We start from the raw sequence: 23,555 nt of genomic DNA, 5'->3' as shown, positions 1-23,555 counted from the left end.
TTCCTACTGGCCACCTAAATCTTTGAGATTTGTAAAACAGGCTACATTGTTGTGTTTTTGGTTTGTTTGTTTGTTTTGAGACACAGTTTCACTCTCGTTGCCCAGGCTGGAGAGCAATGGCGTGATCTTGGCTCACCACAACCTCCACCTCCCAAGTTTAAGCAATTCTCCTGCCTCAGCCTCCCGAGTAGCTGGGATTACAGGAACACTCCACCATGCCCGGCTAATTTTGTATTTTTAGTAGAGATGGGGTTTCTCCATGTTGGTCAGGCTGGTCTTGAACTCCTGACCTTAGTTGATCCACCCGCCTTGGCCTCCCAAATTCCTAGGATTACAGGCATGAGCCACTGCACCTGGCCAAAACGGGCTACATTGTAAATCTACATACTGATTTCTATGTTTTAATTTATTATGTTTTCTAATACTTTGAGTTATGTGGATTTTTTGAAAAATAAATTAATTAACTCTATTTTTCTGCTCAATTTTTATGCTCCCATGGAATCCACAGAACTCTTATCTAAGTTTTGCAATATATGCAGCTTATGCTCAGAGACACAGGAATACAGGGAGTCTGCCAAAACTCTAAAACCGAGCAGAGCTGGAAACCACAACTTAATATATCAGTTTGGTCTATATCTATTAGCAATCTCATTCTTGTATTTGCAGAAATATCAATGTCTGCCTCCTATGGCCTCCCCACAAAAAAACTATTCATAAAAAGAAGTGAAGAGAGAGAACTGAAAATTCCATGAAGACCTTTAACATCAGAGGTTTTCTATTATTGCACTTGGTTTTTCTACCAAGCACTTGTTCTGCAGTCTAAGGAATGCCTATTTTTTACTGCTGCAATGATATCCTTTCTTTGTTCAGATCTCTTTAGCACTGTACAGTTATACCATAGCTAGGTTTCAAGTTTATACAGACACACATTTAGCCTTGGATCTCCAAAACTGACCATGTGCTAGGTTCTTAGGAATTGAAGTAGCTTAGGAACTGCCCACTTCTCACATGTGCTTTAACTGAAACTGCTTATTCTGGATGGCTAGGCTCATGAGTTGGATGTGCTTTAACTGAAACTGCTTATTCTGGATGGCTAGGCTCATGAGTTGGATGGGCCTTAAGCCCAAAGCACTGAGGGAGACTTCTATTTCAAAACCTTTGATGCCATTTTCCAATTAAAAATCTTGAGCAAAGCCACCTCAATCTGTCAGAAATTTTCTAACGACGTTAAACCTCAAAAGGGAAGTTAGTCGTTCAGATCTTGACTCATTTTTTCCCCAAAAGGCTCTTTCATTAGTATGCAAATTTTCCATACCCTACCCTAGACGCAAGCTCTGCATACCAAGAAGTCTTCACAAACATCAGGTTATGGGACTTCCCCTCAAGAGAACAGGTGCCTGAACATCTTACACAACTAAAAGCAAAACAGAGAAAATCTCCAAGAGGACAGGCTACAGGTACGTAAAACAGTACATGCTGCCAGCTTGTCACTCAGTGTTCTAAATTCAGCCTCACTTGGAACTCTATTATACATGCAGGCCATCAAAAATTAGAGCAGGCCAGACGGAGATGAGAGTTTTGGGAGAGAGAAATGGAAATGTGTGGAGGTAATTGCCTAAAACTTCTCTTGGTGCTTTCACTTTGTCTTTATGGTGTGTGGGTGGATCAGCCAGGTGTAAAAGATAACAGACAGAAGGGACACTATGAAACTGCAATAGGCCTAGTGCGCAAGGTTTTTTTTTTTCTTTTCTTTAAAATTATTATTATACTTTAAGTTCTAGGGTACATGTGCATAACGTGCAGGTTTGTTACATATGTATACTTGTGCCATGTTGGTGTGCTGCACCCATCAACTCGTCAGCACCCATCAACTCGTCATTTACATCAGGTATAACTCCCAATGCAATCCCTCCCCCCTGCCCCCTCCCCATGATAGGCCCCGGTGTGTGATGTTCCCCTTCCCGAGTCCAAGTGATCTCATTGTTCAATTCCCACCTATGAGTGAGAACATGCGGTGTTTGGTTTTCTGTTTTTGTGATAGTTTGCTAAGAATGATGGTTTCCAGCTGCATCCATGTCCCTACAAAGGACACAAACTCATCCTTTTTTATGGCTGCATAGTAAAACAGTTCACATAAGCTCTGTTACGGTTAGACTACAAATGCCACCTTTTTTATGCATTAACATAATTATATTCTAATCCCACATGTTGTTTTAAGCATCTCATTTACCAACATACTTGGACATCAGATAGGCATAAATTAAAGTATATAATTTGTAGGGCATAAAAATCACAGAAATGCTTACTGATTCCTAAATTAGGATAACATATTTTCACTGGTGCAGTCTTTTTATCAATAAATCGTAATTGAATTTCCAAGTTAGAACCTGCAGGGCAAATGTGCTCTAGTTTTTTTAGGTTTCCAGAAACACTGAACCTAAACATGAATATTCCCTAACTAAATGTAACTGGATCACTTTGCAAGAAAGATGATTCAATTCTCTTAATTTATTCAAATGAATATCATTCATATATTCTAAGTCCCAGGTTTTCAACTACTCTCTAAATGTAATTAGCTATTCTTATAAACTATATTCCAACCAGTAGAATATTATTGAATATTACTGTTTCTCCTTTAAATGCATTCTCAAATTTCAGTTCTATTTTTAGTACAATCACACATTAAACCTTTACCTGTGTGTTATAAATAAAGTTTTGGTGCTGCAAAAGGAATAGTATTTGAATATAAAATTTTCTTTTTAATTCTCAGCAAGGCAAGGTCCTTCTATAGAAGGGTGCGCCCTTACAGATGGAGCAATGGTGAGCACACACTTGGACAAAGGAGGGGAAGGGGTTCTTATCCCTGATGCACGTGGCCCCTACTGCTGTGTTGTTCCCCTATTGGCTAGGGTTAGGCCGCACAGGCTAAACTAATTACGATTGGCTAAAGAGAGTGACGGGGTGAGTGGTTTGGCGGGAAAAATGGTTATGCAGGGTGGAGAATGAGTTAGGGTGGAGCAGGTAGCAGCAGGTAATCGGAATGAGTCAGGGTGGAGCAGGTGATTGAAATGAGTCAGGGTGGAGCAGGTAATCGAAAAACATTGTTTTATGCGGAAATTAAGTTTAAAAGTAGAAGGCAAAGAATTGATTTACTAACATATTGATTCTTTGAAAAGAAATTTAGAACTCATATCTAACATGTGGGATAAACAAAAATGCTTTAAAAAAATTTTAAATGACTATTCACTTTAAGGAATTTTGCCAACATTTTTTAGAAAAATGAAAAATGTGTGCCAAATACATTAATGGCATAGAAAGGCATTGGAATAATCCCAGCATTTAAAAAGTGATATTCAGTATTTTAACATTTTGACTAGAAGAAAACAATGGTTGATGCATTCACTTGGGAATTTTAGTTTTAATTGCCTCTTTTTATAGGAAATATTCAGGTTAATATATATAATTGTCTTAAAATTGTGCTTCCATTAATATGGTCTATCTTCATTAGGTTTCCTCAAAAACAGACCTTGGAACAAGAGCTTAGGTGCAGATGATATATTTGGGAGATAATTCCTCATGGTAGGCAAATTGAGGAAACCAAACTGAGATAGAGAAGCGGGGAAATCCAATAAAATGTGCATCAATGAGCAAAGTACAGCAGTGGGCAACTGGGGCTTAATTTTGTTGGGATCCCCAGAGAAACTGTACCCCATATATGGAAATAAATGAAGACCAAATGAGAACAGAGAAAGCATATATTCAGATCTTGATATAGCAAGAGAGTCAGGCATCATCACTTGTGTTTTGGTAGAGACTCATCACTTGGGTTTGGTAGAGGCAGGCATAGGAGTGGAAAGCTTCATAGTGGAAAAAAGAGAAGGTTTCAGGTATGCCCTGATTTGAAGCTGTTGGCTTAATAAAGCTATAGGTGGGCTAACCAGATTTGGGGCTTTCTGTGTGATTGATTAGGAGTACATATTTAACTTTCTCTGACTCGTCCTAATTTGGAAGCAGGGACAAAAATTAGGGAAGCTGTCAGTTATCAATCAAGTCCTGGCCATTTGGGGCCAATTGTTATAGGGATTATTGTTTGATTTACTGGACTGATTACTGGAGATAGTAGTCTGACTTCCTACAAATCTGACTTCTAAATAATAACCTGGCTTTCGGTAGATATGGTATGATTTCCTAGGGTGGTTGCTACAGATTGTAGGTCAGAGTTCTATCTTCATATGTGGTCTGACCATTGTCTATACATATATATATAAAAAGAGAGAGAGAGAGAGTCTCTCCAATGCTTTAAAACTAGCTTGTGGGAAGCTGGAAAGCCTGGGGCATTTATCCATCTACTTCAAGCTCGTATTGATTGTTGTTGCTTTGAGTGACTTGGGTAGAGCAGATTCCCACAGTCTGTCCCAGAAAAAACCCTAAGGCAGAGAAGAGACACACAACGTTTGAGGTGGTAAGCTGTCCACATGTTGAAATTGTCTCCTGCAGGTGACCTATTCATAAGTTGATTACATCTGCACAGACCCTATTTTCTTTTCTCTTTTTTTTTTTTTTTTTGAGACAGAGTCTGACTCTGTCACCCAGGCTGGAGTGCAGTGGCATGATCTCGGCTCACTTCACCTTCTGCCTCCTGGGTTCAAGCAATTCTCCTGCCTCAGCCTCCCAAGCAGCTGGGACTACAGGTGTGTGCCACCACACCCAGCTAATTTTTTTGTAGTTTTAGTAGAGACAGGGTTTCACCATATTGGCCAGGCTGCTCTCAAACTCCTGACCTTGTGATCCACCTGCCTTGGCCTCCCAAAGTGCTGGGGTTACAGGCATGAGGCACCACACCCTGCCTGACCTTATTTTCAAATAAGGACCATTCTGAAACTCCAAGTAGACATGAATTTTGGGGGAACACTATTCAACCCAGTCCAGGAGGTAAGAATTAACTTGCCCAAATATGATTCCCTGCAGGATGGCCTCTAAAAAAAAAACAAAACCAAAAAAAAAAGGAATTGGCCTTCTACAAAGCTGTATGAAAACTGGCCACAGCCAAACATCAAGGCAGTGAATCCTGGTCAACCATAAGACCTGCACTTAGGTTCCTGATTATGCCAGGGGAAGGGCTCATGTTTGCTGCAAATGTAAAAGCTCACTTTACAGACTAGGGCTGGAGCCAAGGTTTTGCAATGTCGTCTTGTTATGGTATCCTGATCCCTGATCACCTGAGAGTAGGAGCCAATGCTTCCAATCAGTCATCTTAAAAGTCTGCACACTAGGGATTAGGGGCCCTATCCCAGAACGTGACATGAGACCATGCTAGCACTCTGTGTTCCACTTTACAATGCAACAGGGGACTGCATGCTTGTTACTGCTCCTGTCTCCATGAATTTCCCCCAATAAATTTTGCTCTAGCAGATCTGGTATGTGTACTGACTGGCCATTGGTCCCTTTTTGCATAACAATATATTATTTTATTTAATTGCAACACCACTCTCTGAGGTAAATATATAGTCATCACTCTTAATATTACTTAACTAAAGCTAACTCTCTTTAGCTGATTAAGCAGAAAAGGGAGTTTTTAAAAAGACTTGGTTAGCTCACAGAAGCATTTGGAGGCCTGAGGAGCTAGACTTGAAGTTAAGCTCCTAGGAACAATTCTGAAAATCATACGGCAAAGTTGGCACAGAGAGGAAACTGCTGCTTCTCTTGCTGTCCCACAGAGCACTAGGGAAGGTGTTGCCAACTCTCAACTCCCTGCCTGGGCCACATCTGTGCCTGGAACTTGACCTTGAAATCACCGAGAAACTAAACTGCATACAGTGTTGTTGCTACCACCACAAGACGGCAGCATTGTTGTCCACCGTACCAGAAAAATGGATTCTGACTGGAGCCTTCTTCTTCTTGTATGCAAGATTTTAAAACAGTCCACATAAACTCCATTACTTACCTGTCAAATTCTTACATGTGTGAGACTCATAGAAGCCAAAGCCACTGTCATATCCCTAGATCCAGCATTAAGAGAGGCTGAGAATTCAGTTTTCTGCATTCTACCTTGTGGAAGCGGGACTCTAAAGACTGAGGATTTTCCGGTGTGGTAAAATTGTTTTCAAAATATGCTGGGTAGTTAGAAAACATGACAAATATCCATGTCCAATATAGTAAGCAACTTTATTTTACCTGTGAGGAATCTGAAAATCAGGAAATTTCAATAACGTGTCTAAAATGTTACACAGCCAGAAAGGATAGAGTCAGGCTATAAATCCAGGTCTGTCTGACTTTAAATCTCGCACTCTTATTCATTGCTTTTTTGGTCCAAACCAAAAACATATAGACAGGTATACATTCTCATACATGGAATTTTAAAGTAAGAACAGTTCACAGTTCTGTTATTATTACCAAAGAGTATTGACAGTGTTGTTCAAATGAGAATATATAGTGCGCCTCTGCTTTTTGTGTGGGTTTTTGGTGAGGGGAGAGGGGAGTCTGCTCATAATCCCTTCTTTATTCTTCTGGTAATAGCAACTCTTCCTTTGGAAAGCCGTCCCTCTCCAAATACATATAGACTCAGTGGGACCATTGTCACAGCATTCTCATTACATCCTTCAGGAGTGGTCATGCAAATTAGGCTGTCCGACTGTCGACCTCATCCCCTTGGCCATAGTGATTGTCTTAGGGATGGGTATATTACCCAAGCTGGGTCAATAGGAATTCTTCCTGGTACTTTTGCTAAAGTTAGCATTCTAAGAGACCCTCTGTAGTTGGCTGAATAATCACCTCCCCAAATATGTTGATATCTGAATCCCTAGAACCTGTGAATATGTGACCTTACACCGTAAAACAAATTTTTAAAGATATGATTAAATTGAGAATATTGACATGAACAGATTGTCTTGAATTATCTGGATATTTCATTTGGGATGTGTTTGATATAATCATAGGAGTCCTTACAAAAGAGAAGTAGGAGATCAGAGTTAGTTGACGGCAACATGACCATGGAAGCAGAGACGGGAATGATGCTGCCACAAACCAAGGAATGCTGGCAGCCTCTAGACCATGGAGAAGTCAAGAAATAGATTATCCCCTGGAACCTCTAGAAGAAACTAGCCCTGCCCACATCTCAAGTTTTAGCCCTGTAAAGCTCATTTTGGACTTCTGACTTCTGGAACTTTAAGAGAATAAATTTTTGTTGTTTTAAGTCACTAAGGTTGTGGTCATTTATTATAGCAGCAACAAGAAAACTAATACATCTTCTTCCCAGAATGATAAGAGAAAGAGGCACAGAAAGAACAATGAATATGATAATAATGATGGTGATGATACTGTAGTTTGAAACCCTTGATTTAGTTGTGTCTGAGCTAGCACCATCTCTGCACATTGCAGTTAGTTAGCCTATACATTTCTTTTAAGGGACAAATAATTTGTATTATATTTCCACTACCTAGAACAAAAAGAGTCTTGACAGCACAAGGTAGCTATTTCACTTTCAAAGTTTCCAATGTGTAAAACATAAAGATCATCACCATAAGACAGGATGAATATATTTATATATATATATGAGGAAAATTAGAGCATAAAACATACAATTTTCTTCTCTCCTTTGCACACAAGTAAAATGGATTAATTGAAAAAATGTTTTCTGAATGCATTAGTACATTCAAACTACGGACATTCAAATGGAGACAGTATTAGAAATGAAAAATGCTGAAAAGATTTCTAAAGGCAAGAGAAAGTAAAGTCAATGTTTCAGTACTGAATTGAACTTGCTTATTGTCTTTGGATAAAATAGCAAGCACTTATCTTGTGAATCATTAAGGATCACTGACTTCAAGAACGAAGTTGGTATCTTGGCCAAATACAAATTTTGTTCTTGGTTTAGGAGAATTCAATTCCCAGAAATATTTGACTGATGTGGAATTTAAAATGGAGCAGTACCTAGATCTTTAGGTAGTATGATTGATTGCAGCCCAACACATGGTAAATACAGGATACAGTTTTACACTAATAAGTCACTTTAGATAATAGAACTTTCATTTAGTTTGGAAGACATTTATTACTTTAGTTATATGTGCAAAAGCAATTCAAGCAAAGGAACACAGGTACATATTTACTTTGATAAAAAATGGTTTATTTCTATGTGGGAAGTTTGTATTTATTTTCATTTTGGGGGGCAACATGTAGAAAAAGAAAATATTCCAGGTTGAATGAGTTTTGATAATCAAAAGAATGAAAAGTGTTACAACTAGATTTACTCTGCCATTTAAACATAGGTAAAAGGTGTTTTAAACTTGAATTCAATAGCAATTTAAATGTTCATATTAATTTTACTTTCATGTAACTTAACTGGTCTGAAGTTATATAACTTTTCATACTTATTGATAGCTTATTATATGCCAGACACTATGTCAAGAACTTTACACACATTATTTCATTTCATTTTCATAGCAACCCAATGGAATAGGTACTATTTTTATTTTTATTGTAAAAATAATAAAATTGGAGCTTTAAGAGATTAAGAATCTTCCCCAGTATCACACAACTAGGAAGTGGAAAAGGTAGGTTACAAATGTGGGCAGTAGGATTCTACAGTTTGTACTTCAGAGCCTACTCCCTAAACCAATAATACCAGACCAACTCCAGCCTGAAATTACATATCCTACCTTTGTTTCATTTATATCCTTCTGGTGTTTCTGCTGTATGTTCTAGATATATACATCTTTGTGGAAATACATGACTAATAACTGTCCTATGGACCTACAAATATACTAATTTGTTAAATATCATAAAGGACCTAATATCCACAAGTAATTATTTTTCATGGAATCATTTTTAAAAATTGGACTACTTACCATTTTTCTATATAATTAATTGAGTTTGATTCTAAACTGATATTTATATACCTCCTTCCTCTTAAATATTTGAGTTTCCCAGGGTTGTGTCCAAGGCTTGTTCTCATATTCTACTTACAGAATGCTACCTGCGTGATTGCATTTAACTTCATAATTTTAGCCACCACTTATATTCAGATAACTTACAAATCTGTCTCAATAGCCCAAATATCTCCCCTCAATCCAGTTGCTTAATGATTGTCTCTGCTTAGCAGATCCACAGACACCTTCCAGAATTTATTATCCCTTCCCCCTGGACCACATCCTTTTTTATTGTGAATCCCTCTTTTTTTTTTTTTTTTTTTTTTTTTTGATACAAGGTCTCACTCTGTTGCCCAGGCTGGAGTGCAGTCACCCAGTCTTGGCTCACTGTACCCTCCACCTCCCAGGCTCAGGTGATACTCCCACCTTAGCCTCCCAAATAGCTGGGATTACAGGCATGTGCCACTATCCCTAACTATTTTTTTGTATTTTCTGTAGACACGGGGATTTCACCATGTTGTCCAGGCTGGTCTCGAACTCCTGGGCCCCAGTGGTCCTCTCACTTTGGCCTCTCAAAGTTCTGGGATTACAGGTGTGAGCCACCACACCTGGCCTTGTTACCCTCTTAATCTCTTTTTATTTTCTGCATGTCCTTTTCAGCTAGTGCGGCCACTATCCATCATCTAAGCATCTTTGATTTCTCTCATCTCTTTCACATCTTTCTTACATATCCAATCACTAAATTCTAATAATTCTACCTTCCAAATATGTCTCTTATTTTCCTATTTGTTAAAAATCTGAAATAGAAGAAAATTTAGTAGTTCATATTTTCATTATCTCTATAGTAGCTTTTGTTTTCTGTTTTCCTCCTCACAGACATCCTGCATAGAGATAGGTCTAGAGCATATTTTACTTCTGACCAGGCAGACTTATCTTGTGTTTGTTGTTGTTTTTAATTTTGAAAGGAGAACTTTATTTCTTATAAAAGATTGTAGCTGGCAGGGTGGCCATTCTAATAGGCTGGGAAACGTGCAGAGCCTCCGGACAAAAACCAACACTTGGAGGGAGGGGAAAAGGGAATTCATGATGAACTAGGTGGCTGATTGTACACATTCAGTAAGTTATAGGAGTCATGAATATTTATAAAAGGAGAAACAGCCGGGTGCGGTGGCTCAAGCCTGTAATCCCAGCACTTTGGGAGGCCGAGACGGGCGGATCACGAGGTCAGGAGATCGAGACCATCCTGGCTAACACAGTGAAACCCCGTCTCTACTAAAAATACAAAATAAAACTAGCCGGGCGAGGTGGCGGGTGCCTGTAGTCCCAGCTACTCGGGAGGCTGAGGCAGGAGAATGGTGCAAACCTTGGAGGCAGAGCTTGCAGTGAGCTGAGATCCGGCCACTGCACTCCAGTCCAGGCGACAGAGGGAGACCCCGCCTCAAAAAAAAAAAAAAAAAAAAGGAGAAACACATGCACATGCGCAGTTGAGCTTCATTCATCTCCACGGGTAACGTTTTTTTTCTTTTTTTTTTTGAGTTGGGGTCTTGCTCTGTCGCCCAGGCTGGAGTGCAGTGGCCGGATCTCAGCTCACTGCAAGCTCCGCCTCCCAGGTTCACGCCATTCTCGTGCCTCAGCCTCCCGAGTGGCTGGGACTACAGGCGCCTGCCACCTTGCCTGGCTAGTTTTTTGTATTTTTTAGTAGAGACGGGGTTTCACCGTGTTCGCCAGGATGGTCTCGATCTCCTGACCTCATGATCCGCCCACCTTGGCCTCCCAAAGTGCTGGGATTACAGGCTTGAGCCACCGCGCCCGGCCTCTTAACATGTTTAAAAGATGGCGATGTTAGCATAACTCAAGGGTGGAGTTTCCCACCCTGTGATGTCAAAAAGTGAGGCAGAGGACTAAAATCCCTTACTACACATTCTCACATCCTTCAAAGACTGGCAAGAACCACTTCTTAGTCTGTGGTCTCTTTGGCAAAAAAGAAGGGCAGTCTCAGGAGGTTGGTTGAGATCAGTGGTGCAGCCTTTTGAAAGGGCTGGTTTTTGTTTACCCCTTAGGGAAAAATAGGCTAGTGGTGGTTAGCAAGGGAGATAAGGCATAAGGAGGTGTGTCTGACTTCCAATACTATCATGGCTGAGAACCCAGTTTTCAAGGTTACTCTGGTGTCTTCTTGGCCAAGAGATGGTCTGTTCAGTCTGTTGGGGGGTTAGAATTTTATTTTTACTTCTCATTTTCCCCCTTTGTCTGAGATTTGCTAGAGGCAGCATCTACAGCTAAACTTTTATTTTTTCCCATATTGTTGCCAGGGTGGTGTGTCTACCTATTCCAGTTCCAGTCTGTCCCTCAGTGGCCTGGAAGGTTAAGGGACTTAGAGCTAAAAGATTTACAGCAAAACATTCTAGGCTAGAAGGGAATGGAGGTGGACAGGCACTCATGAACACTTAAAACCTTTTAAGCAACACAAGAGTCAAAAACTAAACCCAAAAGCAGGTTTACAAATTGACTTATCTATAAAGTCCATGCATTGAGCTACTATCATCTTGGTTTTAGTTAGATTTGTAGCAATTAGCTATACAAAACATATCCATTTTGCTAAAACATTAAAGCTAAGGAATTTAGAGACTTATGTTGTGCTGCAATGGTCTTTGTTGTCTCTTTAGCAATTTGTCCTAAAGTGGTCAATAAAATATTTTTTGTCATCTCTATTTGTATAAACCACACAATTGGGAACAACTGTACCCAGAATGCTCTGTCACTAGTGTGAAAAGTAAAAAGTTCCTCTTTAAAGTTTCCCTTTTTGTTAAAGAGTAAATAGTAAGTGTTAGAAATAATAGTTTCTTTTAAAAACTAACTTCCTTCAAGCTTCCTTGCTTTTTGCTAATAACTATTTGTTAAGCCCTGTGTAGCTGTTAAATATAGTAAGGGAATAAGTACATTCTATGTCCTTGTACTTTAACCAAGTTATTTATTCTGGCCTGCTCAAACATGTCTGAACATGCCCAGGCATTTCCCAGCTTACACCCTACGCCCCTTCCTTATTTGGAAATATTATTATTCTCCTAATTTCCCATAAACAATCCCCTTCCCTTCCTTGTTCTCCATTGCACATATGCCTATTTAGGAAAGTTTTAAGTTTTTAGCCAATCAGGATCAGTCTAGATTGTATGGTCCAGCTCTGGCCAATGGAGACAGGACACAGCAGTAAGGACCCAATGCGTCAGGAATAAAAATCTCTGTTTTTCTTTGTTCAGGTTGCTCTCGTGACAGTCAGGCTTCCAAAAAGCACCCTTTCTGCAGAAAGTAAAATTGCCTTGCTGAGAAAATTGTTTGTCTGAGTGCTAATTCTTCTTTTTGGCACCAAGGAACAAGCATTTGTTCTAATACTAGGTATCTTGATATCCTCTTGGTAATTCTCTTTTAAGCAAATAGACTAGCTTTTATCAGAACTACCCCCAATGTCAACAAAGCTTTAAAAGAAACTGAATGAAATAAAAAAAAAAAAAATTGGTTTGAAAATACCAGAGAGCTAGGCAACTGGGAACTAGGAACTTATCAACCAAGATCCTGGAAAGAAGACACAGAAATTGAGATGATCCTAACAGTCTTTGTTGTTTATTCCCTCAAGGAATTTGCTGATTGTGGGTGATATAAAATGAGGGGATTAGAAATTAAACAGAAAGTCAGGCATGGTGGCTCAAGCATGTAATCCTGGCACTTTGGGAGGCTGAGGCAGGTGGATCACCTGATGTTGGGAGTTCAGAACCAGCTTGACTAACATGGAGAAACCCCGTCTCTACTAAAAATACAAAATTAGCCAGGCGTGGTGGTGCATGCCTGTAATCCCAGCTACTTGGGAGGCTGAGGCAGGAGAATCGCTTGAACCCTGGAGGTGAAGGTTACGGTGAGCTGAGATCACACCATTGACTCCAGCCTGGGCAACAAGAGCAAAATTCTGTCAAAAAAAAAGAAAGAGAGAGAGAGAGAAATAAAAGAAAAGAAAAGAAAAGAAAAGAAAAGAAAAGAAAAGAAAAGAAAAGAAATCAAACAGAAAGCACTGACCAAGAAGTTGATTAAGCAGGATTTTTTTTTTTTTTTTTCAATGTTATGATGCTAGGGAGATAAAATTTGGAGTTCAGGGTCCATCAGAGGCAAGTGACTTGTATAAACACTCCAGATTTTTTGTTGGAAGGATAATCCTAGGAGTAGTGCAAACTGAAAATATAGAGCCATTGCAAAGACCAAAACTCAGCTGTTAGGCTGGGCATGGTGGCTCATTCCTGTAATCCCAGCACTTTGGTATGTCGAGGTAGGAGGATTACCTGAGGCCAGGAGCTTGAGACCAGCCTGGGCACCATATTGAGCCCATATCTCTACAAAAAAATTAAACTAAATTAGGTTTACTTTTAAAAAAAGAAACTCAGCTTTGAATCAGTACAATCCCAGAGTATATTCAGGTGATTGAACTCTATTTGCCTGCCTACCAGAAAAGATAAAAAGTAATCTCCAGAGAAAGAAAACTTCATTGAAAGCTTCAAGTTATTACTACAACTTTTCATACACAATGCCCAATACTTAGTAGAAAATTGTAGGCATACCGGAGCACAGACTAAATGACCACATCACAAGGACAAAACAGAAACAGGCCACGTATGATGGCTCACATCTAAAATCCCAGCACTTTGGGCGGCAGAGGCAGGAGGATCAGGAGGACTGCTTGAGGCCAGGAATTCAAGACTAGCCTGGGCAACATAGGAAGACTCTGCCTCTAAAGAAAATAAATTAGCTGGGCATGATGGCATGTACCTGTGGTCTTAAATAAATAAATATATAAAAAGAAACAGGTAAACAATTCCACAGAGATCCACATATTGTGTTTGCACATGGGCTTCTTTTTTTTTTTTTTTTTTTTTGAGACAAGGCCTTAATCTGTCACACAGGCTGGAGTGCAGTAGTGTGATCATGGCTCACTGTAACCTTTACCTCCTTCAGGCAATCCTCCTGTCTCAGTTTCCAGAGTAGTTGAGTTTACAGACGCCACTACTCCCAGATAATTTTTTCATTTTTTTTTTTTTTGTAGAGACAGGGTCCCAGTCTGTTACCCAGGCTGGTATCGAACTCCTGTCCTCAAGGGATCCTCTCACCGTGGCCTCTCAAAGTCTTAGGATTACATATGTGAGCAAATGCACCTGGTCCTATGAACTTTAAAATAACTATCAATTAATATGTTCAAGAAAAAAAGTATGATAAGGAATTTCAACAGAAAACTGGAATCTATTAAACATTTTGTAGAAAATTCTAGAAGTAAAAAGTATAGTAACTCAAATAAGAATTTGGTAAATGGGCTTAATAGCAGATTAAACATGGTTTAAGAAAGAGTAAGTACACTGGAAGAAAGGCCAGAAAAAAATTACCAGATTGAATTATGGTGAGAAAAGGAGAATTGTGGGACATGGTGACAGGTTCTGATGTACACGTAATTTGAGTCCCAGAAGAAAAAGAAAAGGAATAAACAGAAGCAATATTTGTAGAGATGTAGACCCAAATATTCTAAAAGTTATGAAAGATATCAGGTCACAGAATCTAGAAGGGTTATGAACTCTATTCAGTACAAATTCAAAGAAAACCATATCTAGGAGTATTACAGTCAAACTGCTGAAAACCAAACACAGAGAAAAATCTTAGAAGCACCCAGAAGAAAGAAAAATTCTCTTTAAGGAAGCAACAATATGACTTCTCAACAGAAATAATGGAAATGACAGACACTAGAATAGCTTCTGTAAACAAATGAAAGCAAATGCCTTAGAATTCCAAACTAGCAAAAATACCCTTCAAAACTAAAATAAGATGAACCACAGACCTAAATGTGGAAATTAAATAATAGTTCTAGATTAAGTTATAAGAAACTGTCTTCATGGTCTTGGGATAAGCCATCATTTCTTAAACAAAACATGATCACCAAAACAAATAGACTTTGAAAAATTCGAGAGTCTATTTTTTTAAATTACACTCAGAAATTTTAAAATTAGACTTTTTAAAAATAAAGTACTTATGTTCATCCAAAGACATCATTAAGGAGTTAGGAAAAATAAAGCCAAAGATTGGAAGAATATGTTCACAATACATATCCTCCAAAAGACAGTTATACACCAGAAAAGCTAAGAATAAAAAGCCTTACTATACCAAACTGTTAAGTGACAATGTGGAGAAACTGGAACTCTCATCCATTGCTGATGGGAATGTAAATTGGTACAACAACTTTGGAAATTGTTCGGGAGTATCTATTAAGGAGTTTACCATGTGACCCGGCAATTTTATTCCTATATTGAGTGCTTGTGTTCACCAAATACATGTACAAGAAAGTTCATAGCAGCTTTATTTATAATCATATACATCTGGGAACAATGATACAGCAATATGATAATGGAAACATCAACTGTGGTGTATTGATACAATGTAATATTATTCAGAAAACTACTGCTACGTGCTACAAAATGGATGAATTTCATAGACATAGTGTTGTACAAAAGAAACCAGGCACAAAAGTGTACATACTGTATAAGCCTGTTTATATGAATGCCAAAAGACGGCAAAGCTGATTAATGGTTATAGAAGTCGGGATAGTATTCCTTTTGGGGAAGTATTCATTAGAAGAGGTATGAGGGAGCCTTTGATAGTGCTGAAAATATTCTATGATCTGGGTTGTGGTTCATATGTAAAAATTCACTTAGCTGTAATGAAAGACTTTAAGAAAAACAAAAATTGAGAGAATTATCAATAGTAGGTATGCAGTAACAAATAATAAAGGGAATTCTTCAATCAGAAAGAAAATGATTCCAAATGGAAGCATAAAAATTCAGAAAGCAGTAAAGAGAGCAACATAAAAAGGTCAAATGTAGGTGATTATTAGCGATATAGAACAATATTATTAATGTCAAATGACATGTATAATTATAGAATTAGAATACTTGAGGCCAGGGATGATGGCTCATGCCTGTAATCCTAGTCCAATTGGGAAATCTAGGTGAGAGAATCTCTTGAATTTGCATGTTCTAGACTGGAGCTTTTTTTTTGTTGAGACAAGGCCTTAATCTGTCACACAGGCTGGAGTGCAGTAGTGTGATCATGGCTCACTGCAACCTTTACCTCCTGGGCTCAGGCAGTCCTCCTGTCTCAGGCAGTCCTCCTGTCTCAGTTTCCAGAGTAGTTGAGTTTACAGACACTTACCACCACTCCCAGATAATTTTTTCATTTTTTTTTTTTTTTTTTGTAGAGACAGGATCCCAGTCTGTTACCTAGGCTGGTCTTGAACTCCTGGCCTTAAGGGATCTTCTCACCTTGGCCTCTCAAAGTGAGGCCAGGAGCTGGAGACCAGCCTGGGCAACAAAGTGAGACACCCAACTTTATGAAAAAAAAGAAAGAAAGAAAGAAAGAAAAAATTGCCAGACATGGCAGTGTGTCTGTAATTTTAGCTACTCAGGAGGCTTAAGTGAATCCCTTGAGCCCAGAGTTTGAGGTTGCAGTGAGCTATGATCATGTCACTGCACTCCAGCATGGGTAACAGGGTGAGACTTTGTCTCTGAAAACAAAACCAAACCAAAAACCCCTCGACAACAATAGCACAAAAAGAGGAAAGAAATAGTTAACAGAGTTAAAGTGAGGTGTTCTGAGAGCTCTGTTTTTTTCAATCATGTTAAGTTTTCAAAATCTAGAGCATTTTACCTTTTATAACATATCTCAATTTGTACTCACCACATGTCAAGGTCTCATGTGTGACTACTAGCTAACATATTGAACATCCCAGATCTAGAGCAGTGGTTCTCAAGAGAGGATATTTTGTCCCCCAGGGGACTTTCATTCATGTCTAAGGACATTTTTTATATTATAATTAGGGGAGGGAGAGTGGTGCTAGTGGTATCTAATGTGTAGAATCCACGAGTGTTGCTAAAAATCTTACAATATACACAGAATGGCCCTCCCCAAACTCAATAAATAATTATTTAGTCCAAAATGTCACTTGTAACATGAAATAATACAAAGTATGTAACATAATACTTTGAGCATAACCCATGAAATAATACAAAGTATGTAACCAATAAGCAAATAGTGGGAAGGGGGAAATAAACAGCAACAATTACTTCACTAATTCCAAAGAGTAAAAGAATGGAAAGAAAAAATGAATATAGAACAGGTGGGACAAATAGAAAATAAATTATAATAATACTGGTAAAATTACATTAAATATTAATGGATAAATATTCCAATTAAAGACTAAAATTTTTAGATTGAGGCCAGGTGTGGTGGCTCATGCCTGTAATCTCAGCACTTTAGGAGGCCAAGATGGGCGATCACCTGAGGTCAGGAGTTCGAGACCAGCCTGGCCAACATGTGAAACCCCACCTCTACTAAAAATAAAAAAATTCGCCAGGCATGGTGACATGCACCTGTAATCCCAGCTACTTGGGAGGCTGGGGCAGGAGAATCACTTGAACCTGGGAGGCAGAGGTTGCAGTGAGCCAAGATCGTCCCACTGCACTCCAGGCTGTGTGACAGTGAGACTCCATCTGGAAAAAAAAAAAAAAAATACATTGTTAGATTGAGGAAAAGGTCTCTAACTATTTTCTGTGAAGATGAAGGTAAAATGGTTAAAAAGTCTAGAACATGCAAATTCTAACCAAAACCAAACTGGTAAAGCTATACTATATCAGAAACATTTTAAGGCAAAATGTACTACTACTAGAAGCAAAAAAAGTTCATAATGATGCAAGGGTCTTCCATCAGTATGATAGAAATGATTATTTAAAATGCCATATGACCATATGACTTCACCGATATATATTTTTCAGTGTCTCTCCCACTGACCTTGGATAAGGCTTAAACTACAATATGGCCAAAAAGATCCTCTGTGAATCATCTGCTTCATCTCTAGCAGCTCATGTCATTTTTTTCCTCAAAATTTATGCTTAGGAGTGTTGAAGAACATGCAGTTCCTCAAAATCGCCTCATTCTTTTATATATTCTCTATGCTTTTGCTTATATTGGTCCCTCTGCCTGGACTGCTTTTCTTCGTGGAAAGTATCTGAAAAAGTTCTATTTATCTTTCAGAGATGTTTTCTGCTATATCCTATCTAAAGTTTTTCTTATTGACTCCTGCATATAATCTTTCTCTCTTCCGTATACTGCTGTACCTCATAAGCATTTTTTAAAAATCATTTTTTGTAATGTATTTGCTCCTATATTCTGCCTTTTCTTCTAGCCAGCAGGAAGTATCAGACACTCATTAACTTTTACAGAACTCAATTTATTTGTGTTGGTAAATTGTAGTAGCCTTAGAGAGATCCTTGCTATAAAATTGTCTGAATTTTTAAACATTGTATTTTGTTGAGAAATATATTTCTTTCAGATTCAGTTAAGATAACTAATAATTTGTCTAATGATTTTAATTAGTATTTTTAAAACTAAAACCTCATTATTCTGTTATTCTCTCATTTTATTAATTTTATACTGATGAATGAAGTCACGCGAGCAGTTAATACAACTGGTTATGCCAGTACAATAGCTGAGAAAGAGTATCTATTTATATTGCTCTTTTGTTACGGATTACTTGACTCTTTTTCATAACATTGTTAGTTTTCTAGACTGATTTAGCCAAATTGTAATTAGTAAATTAATTAACTTGAAAATTTTGCATTTGTATGTATTTTTATAAAATGTATGAATTCATACTATTTGAGAATTTATAAAAATTGTTTAAAGCAGAACTATTAACTACGGTGCCATCATTAATAAAAGCTGTAATGACAAGGTTTGAATTTTTGGATATTTTCCGGCTGATTCTACAGTTCTTTTTGCTAGACTTGCAAATTAAAATAGCCAAAGTAATTTCTCAGATGAACTGATTTATAAGCAGGCTAATGATTTTTCATAATTTTAAAATAGAGGACTTTCAGATTTGTGTTGCAGGAGATCAGTTAAAGGATGAAAAATTTGTGTCAAACTGACTAGATCTGAATTCAAGCTTTGCCACATTTTGCCCTATATAATCTTGCACAATTTGCTTAACTTCCCTAAGCCATAGTTTTTTCCATCTATGTAATACAGATAATAATTTATCTATTTCATAGATTATTTTGAGGTTTAAATGACAGTATTAACAAGATATTTAGCATAGTTTCTGTTACATAGTAAATACTCGAAGATGAGGTAATACAACAGATATAGCTAAGTAAAGTCAATAAAACATATAGTTAATTTAAAGACTATTTTACAACTACCATGTATCTAAGTACTATTTTATTTATTTATTTACTTTTATTTTTTGAGACAGGGTCTTGCTCTGTCATCCAGGCTGGAGTGCAGTGGTGCGATTACAGGTCACTGCTGTCTTTACCTCCTGGGCTCAAGTGATTCTCCCACCTCAGCCTACTGAGTAGCTAGGTATGTGTCACTACACCTGGCTAATTTTTTTTTTTTTTTTTTTTTTTATTTTCAGTGGGGATGAAATCCCAGTATGTTGTCTTGGCTGGTCTCAAACTCCTGAGCTCAAGTGATCCTCCCACCTCGGCTTCTTAAAGTGCGAGTAGTACAGGTGTGAGCCACTGCACTCGATCTTAAGTACTATTAATGAAAGCTACCATATAGTGAGGATTTGTGCTAAATATTTTATATACTTTATCTCATTTAAACTTTACAATAACTTTGGGAGTAGTTATAATGTCCTTATTTTATGGACAGGTTAACTGAGGCTCTGAGAGTGTATGCCCAAAGTTATATATTTGGTAAGGATATTCTGACATGATCATTTGGAGCAGATATTTTAAGGTCAGGAATATCTTGGTACAGTCTATAGGAACAAGTCTCTAAACTTTCTACTTTCCCCTGCCAAATGAAAATAGCTCTGTTATGCTTGTTTCCAATATATATATATTTTTAAAGAATACGCATTTTGAAAACAATTGAGGCAATACAAGAATCACTTATAATTTTACCACTCAATGGTAGTCACAGTCAATATATTTGGTAAACATAAATTGTAGACACTACTTGCCTATCAAATATCCATTCTCTTCTTATTTCTTAATAACAGATCCAAATTTCTGTTTGGATCTAGCTAAAATACTCACCTCCCCAGACAAGCCCTGAGAACCAGTTCTGGCCAAGGAGATGCAAGCAGAAATCACTGAGTAGGCGCTATTGGGAAGGCAGCTGACTTGCCTAGCAACCACCTCTAGTCTGCATGGTGTGCAAACATGCTAGGAGTGAAGTCATTTTCTTGGCCCAAAGGACAAAAATTGTTCTTTTTTTGTCTGGCATAATGAAGTCTGAGTCCCTTGTGGCATCATGAAGCCCTTTGATTAGTCCTGAACTGCCTACTTTGGAAATTCTTGTTATAAGGAAAAAAACCTTTCTGATTAAGCATTTAAATTTTAATCCGATTTCTGTTACATGCAACTAAAAGCAATGTTAACTGATATGCTATCATTCTGGAGTGCTTTTTCCTATTTAATTACATTAAACATTAAAAGATAACCTTATAACCTTCTTAAAATGCTTATTATAAAAGGTAACCTTATTATATAATTATAATTTTGCAGTAAACAATATTCATTTATATGTCATTCAGGCAGTCTATTGGCTGCCAAACCAACAACCATTTCTCCTACATTTATGTTAACAGAATTCTAGTTCTGTTTAGATGGCATTTCATTCAGCCCCTGGGATAAATCTTGATTGGTATATATAATAATTATAGCTATCCATTCTCTTTTGCCAATAATTTGTCTAGAAATGACAGTGTAATGCCACTCTGGTCAATGAGACCTAAGAGGAAGTCTACTGAAGATACCTGGGAAAGATTTACCATGCTGAAAAAAGACACGTAAGAGGATCATTTTTTTTTTCCTCCTTCAGTTTCTTCTGCTTGAGGTTGTATTGTATGAAGACATACTGTTTGGAGCTACAGCAGCCCTCTTGCGAAAATAAAGGGAAATATTATTGGCATTGTAGTGATGACCTAATGTAGACAATCTGTGACGCTAACCAGGTTTTCTTGTAACATAAACAATAAGTGGGGCAGGCACAGTGTCTCACGCCTATAATCCCAGCACTTTGGGAGGCCGAGGTAGGCAGATCACCTAAGGTCGAGAGTTAGAAGCTAGCCTCACCAACATGGAGAAATCCTGTCTCTACTAAAAATACAAAATTAGCCCAGCATGGTGGTCCATGCCTGTAATCCCAGCTACTCGGGAGGCTGAAGCAGGAGAATCGCTTGAACCCAGGTGTCGGGGGTTGCGATGATCAGAGATCGAGCCATTGCACTCCAGTCTGGGCAACAAGAGTGAAACTCCGTCTCAAACAAAAACTAAAGCAAAAAACAATAAGTGTATTTATATGCTTTAAGCTTCTGCTAATTTTTTTTATTTATAGACAAAAGCATTCCTAATGATGTTTATTCAAAAAGCATTTATTATTCATCTTCCATGTGTCAGGAACTATTTCATGTGCTGGGAATTTATCAGTAAACATAATCAAATGTTTTGCCTTCATACAGCTTCCTTTTGAAGGGAAAGTCATATGAAACAAATAAATTATATCATAAGGAAGTTATAGTATATATTAGAAAGCAATAGGGGCTACAGAGAGCAGGAAGACAGGAAAGATACTTAGGGAGCGTGCAAGTGTTGGTCAGGGAAGGTCCACTGAGAAAATAATGTTTGAGTAAAAACTCAGAGTTGGTAAGGGAGTGAGCTTTGTGGATTTCTAGACACAGAGAGTTTCTGTCATTCTCACAGAGAGAATGCCAACTGCAAAGAAGCTGCGATGGGATGGGAGAGTGCCTGGCACCTTCAAAGAGTACCAAACAGACCTCTATGGCTACAGCGGAATGGGTGAGTAGGAACAGAAACTGGCCAAACAGACATGGGAGGACAAGATTGCCTAGGACCTAGTTAAGACCTTGGCTTTTATTCTGAATAAGCTGAAAGGACATTCAAGAATTTTGCATAGACAAATAACATGATTCAATGAACATTTTAAAGAATCATATAACTGCTGTTTTGAGAATAAATACAGGGGAGTGTATTGGGGTCATGGCAGTAGTTATGCTGAACAAAGAGAACTGCCAAATTACAGAAGCTTGAATAAGGTTTACTTCTTGAGATGTTGGTAGTATGGTTCTGTTCCATGTGGTCAATCAGGAACCAGATCACATCTATTTTGTTGTTCCCTATCCTTTCAATCATGTCTTTATCTTGCTTGTGTTCACAGGATCATGGCATCTTGAAGAAAAGAGGAAGAGAGAGTTTCTAGGGCAAATGGCTTGTTTTTTATGTTAGAGATGAACCAAAAGTTGCACATTTCACCTCTGCTCACATCCCATCCTTCTTAATCATATAGCCACATCTTGCTTCAAGTGAGACTGAAAATACAGTCCCTAATGGGGGAGGAGGTGATGACCACGTGTATAGCCTAAATTTTTTTTAAGAAAAAAAAAAAAGGTCCGGGCGTGGTAGCTCACTCCTGTAATCCCAGCACTTTGGGAGGCTGAGGAAGGCAGATCACGAGGTCAGGAGATCGAGACCATCCTGGCTAACACGGTGAAACCCTGTCTCTACTAAAAATACAAAAAGTTAGCTGGGCATGGTGGCACATGCCTGTAGTCCCAGCTACTCGGGAGGCTGAGGCAGGAGAATCGCTTGAACTCGGGAGGCAGAGGTTGCAGTGAGGCGGGATTGCACCACTGCACTCCAGCCTGGGCCACAGAGAGAGACTCCACCTCAAAAAAATTTAAAAATTAAAAGAAAAAAGAAAGAAAAAAGAGAAACAAATTGGTTGGAGGACTATAAGTTTATGTTACAAGGAATAAAGATAGAACCAGAGGGAGCCTTGGACACCATTGCAATAACATCCTAGTACATGATGGTGTCTTGGACCATAGTGGTAGGAAAGGAGGTAAGGAGAAGTGGTCAGATCCTGGATACATTTTGAAGGTATATCCACTAAGATTTGCTGATAAATTACATGTGATATATGAAAAACATAGAAGAATTAGGAAGCTGTCTACTGTTTTTAGCCTGAGCAACTAAAATAATCGACTGACTAAAACAGATGGAGCAGAGTTTGGGTGAAGCTGGTGCTTCAAGGAGGAAAATTATGGGTTTTAGATATAATAAAAATATGTCTATTCAATATATAAATGAAGATGAGAAGTAGAAAGTTGAATATTATATGTTAATGAATATATGTTATATATATATATATATATATATATATATATATAAATTTTTTTTGAGATGGAGTTTTACTTTTGTTGCCAGGCATGTGTGTAATGGTGTGATCTCAGCTCACCACAACCTCCGCCTCCTGGGTTCAAGCAATTCTCCTGCCTCAGCCTCCCAAGTAGCTGGGATTACAGGCACCTGCCACCACACCCGGCTAATTTTGTATTTTTAAAGTAGAGATGAGGTTTCTCCATGTTGGCAGGTTAGTCTTGAACTCCTGACCTCAGGTGATCCATCCACCTTGGCCTCTCCAAGTGCTGGGATTACAGGCGTGAGCCACCATGCCCGGCCATGAATATATATTTGTACCATTCATTTGAGAAAGCTATACTTTTTTTTATTTTATGGAGACTTAATGTATTATTTAATAAGCACCTTTTAATGGAAAAAAACTAGTATTAACAGTGCTCTG

The 23,555-nt window shown here is 38.2% G+C and overlaps 1 long non-coding RNA gene across 1 annotated transcript; it reads left to right on the top strand.

The window, feature by feature from the left end:
• The first annotated feature begins 20,647 nt into the window (after positions 1-20,647).
• On the top strand, positions 20,648-22,239 carry LOC111525504. The gene is made up of 3 exons (XR_002726125.2): positions 20,648-20,742; positions 21,656-21,751; positions 22,131-22,239. It is a non-coding gene; the product is annotated as an uncharacterized LOC111525504 (long non-coding RNA).
• Positions 22,240-23,555: the final 1,316 nt, after the last annotated feature.

Source organism: Piliocolobus tephrosceles, chromosome 3, assembly GCF_002776525.5.
Source record: "Piliocolobus tephrosceles isolate RC106 chromosome 3, ASM277652v3, whole genome shotgun sequence".
Taxonomy (NCBI): Eukaryota; Metazoa; Chordata; class Mammalia; order Primates; family Cercopithecidae; genus Piliocolobus; species Piliocolobus tephrosceles.
The sequence above is the reverse complement of the archived record's forward strand: the minus strand, read 5'-3'. Positions and strand labels throughout refer to the sequence as shown.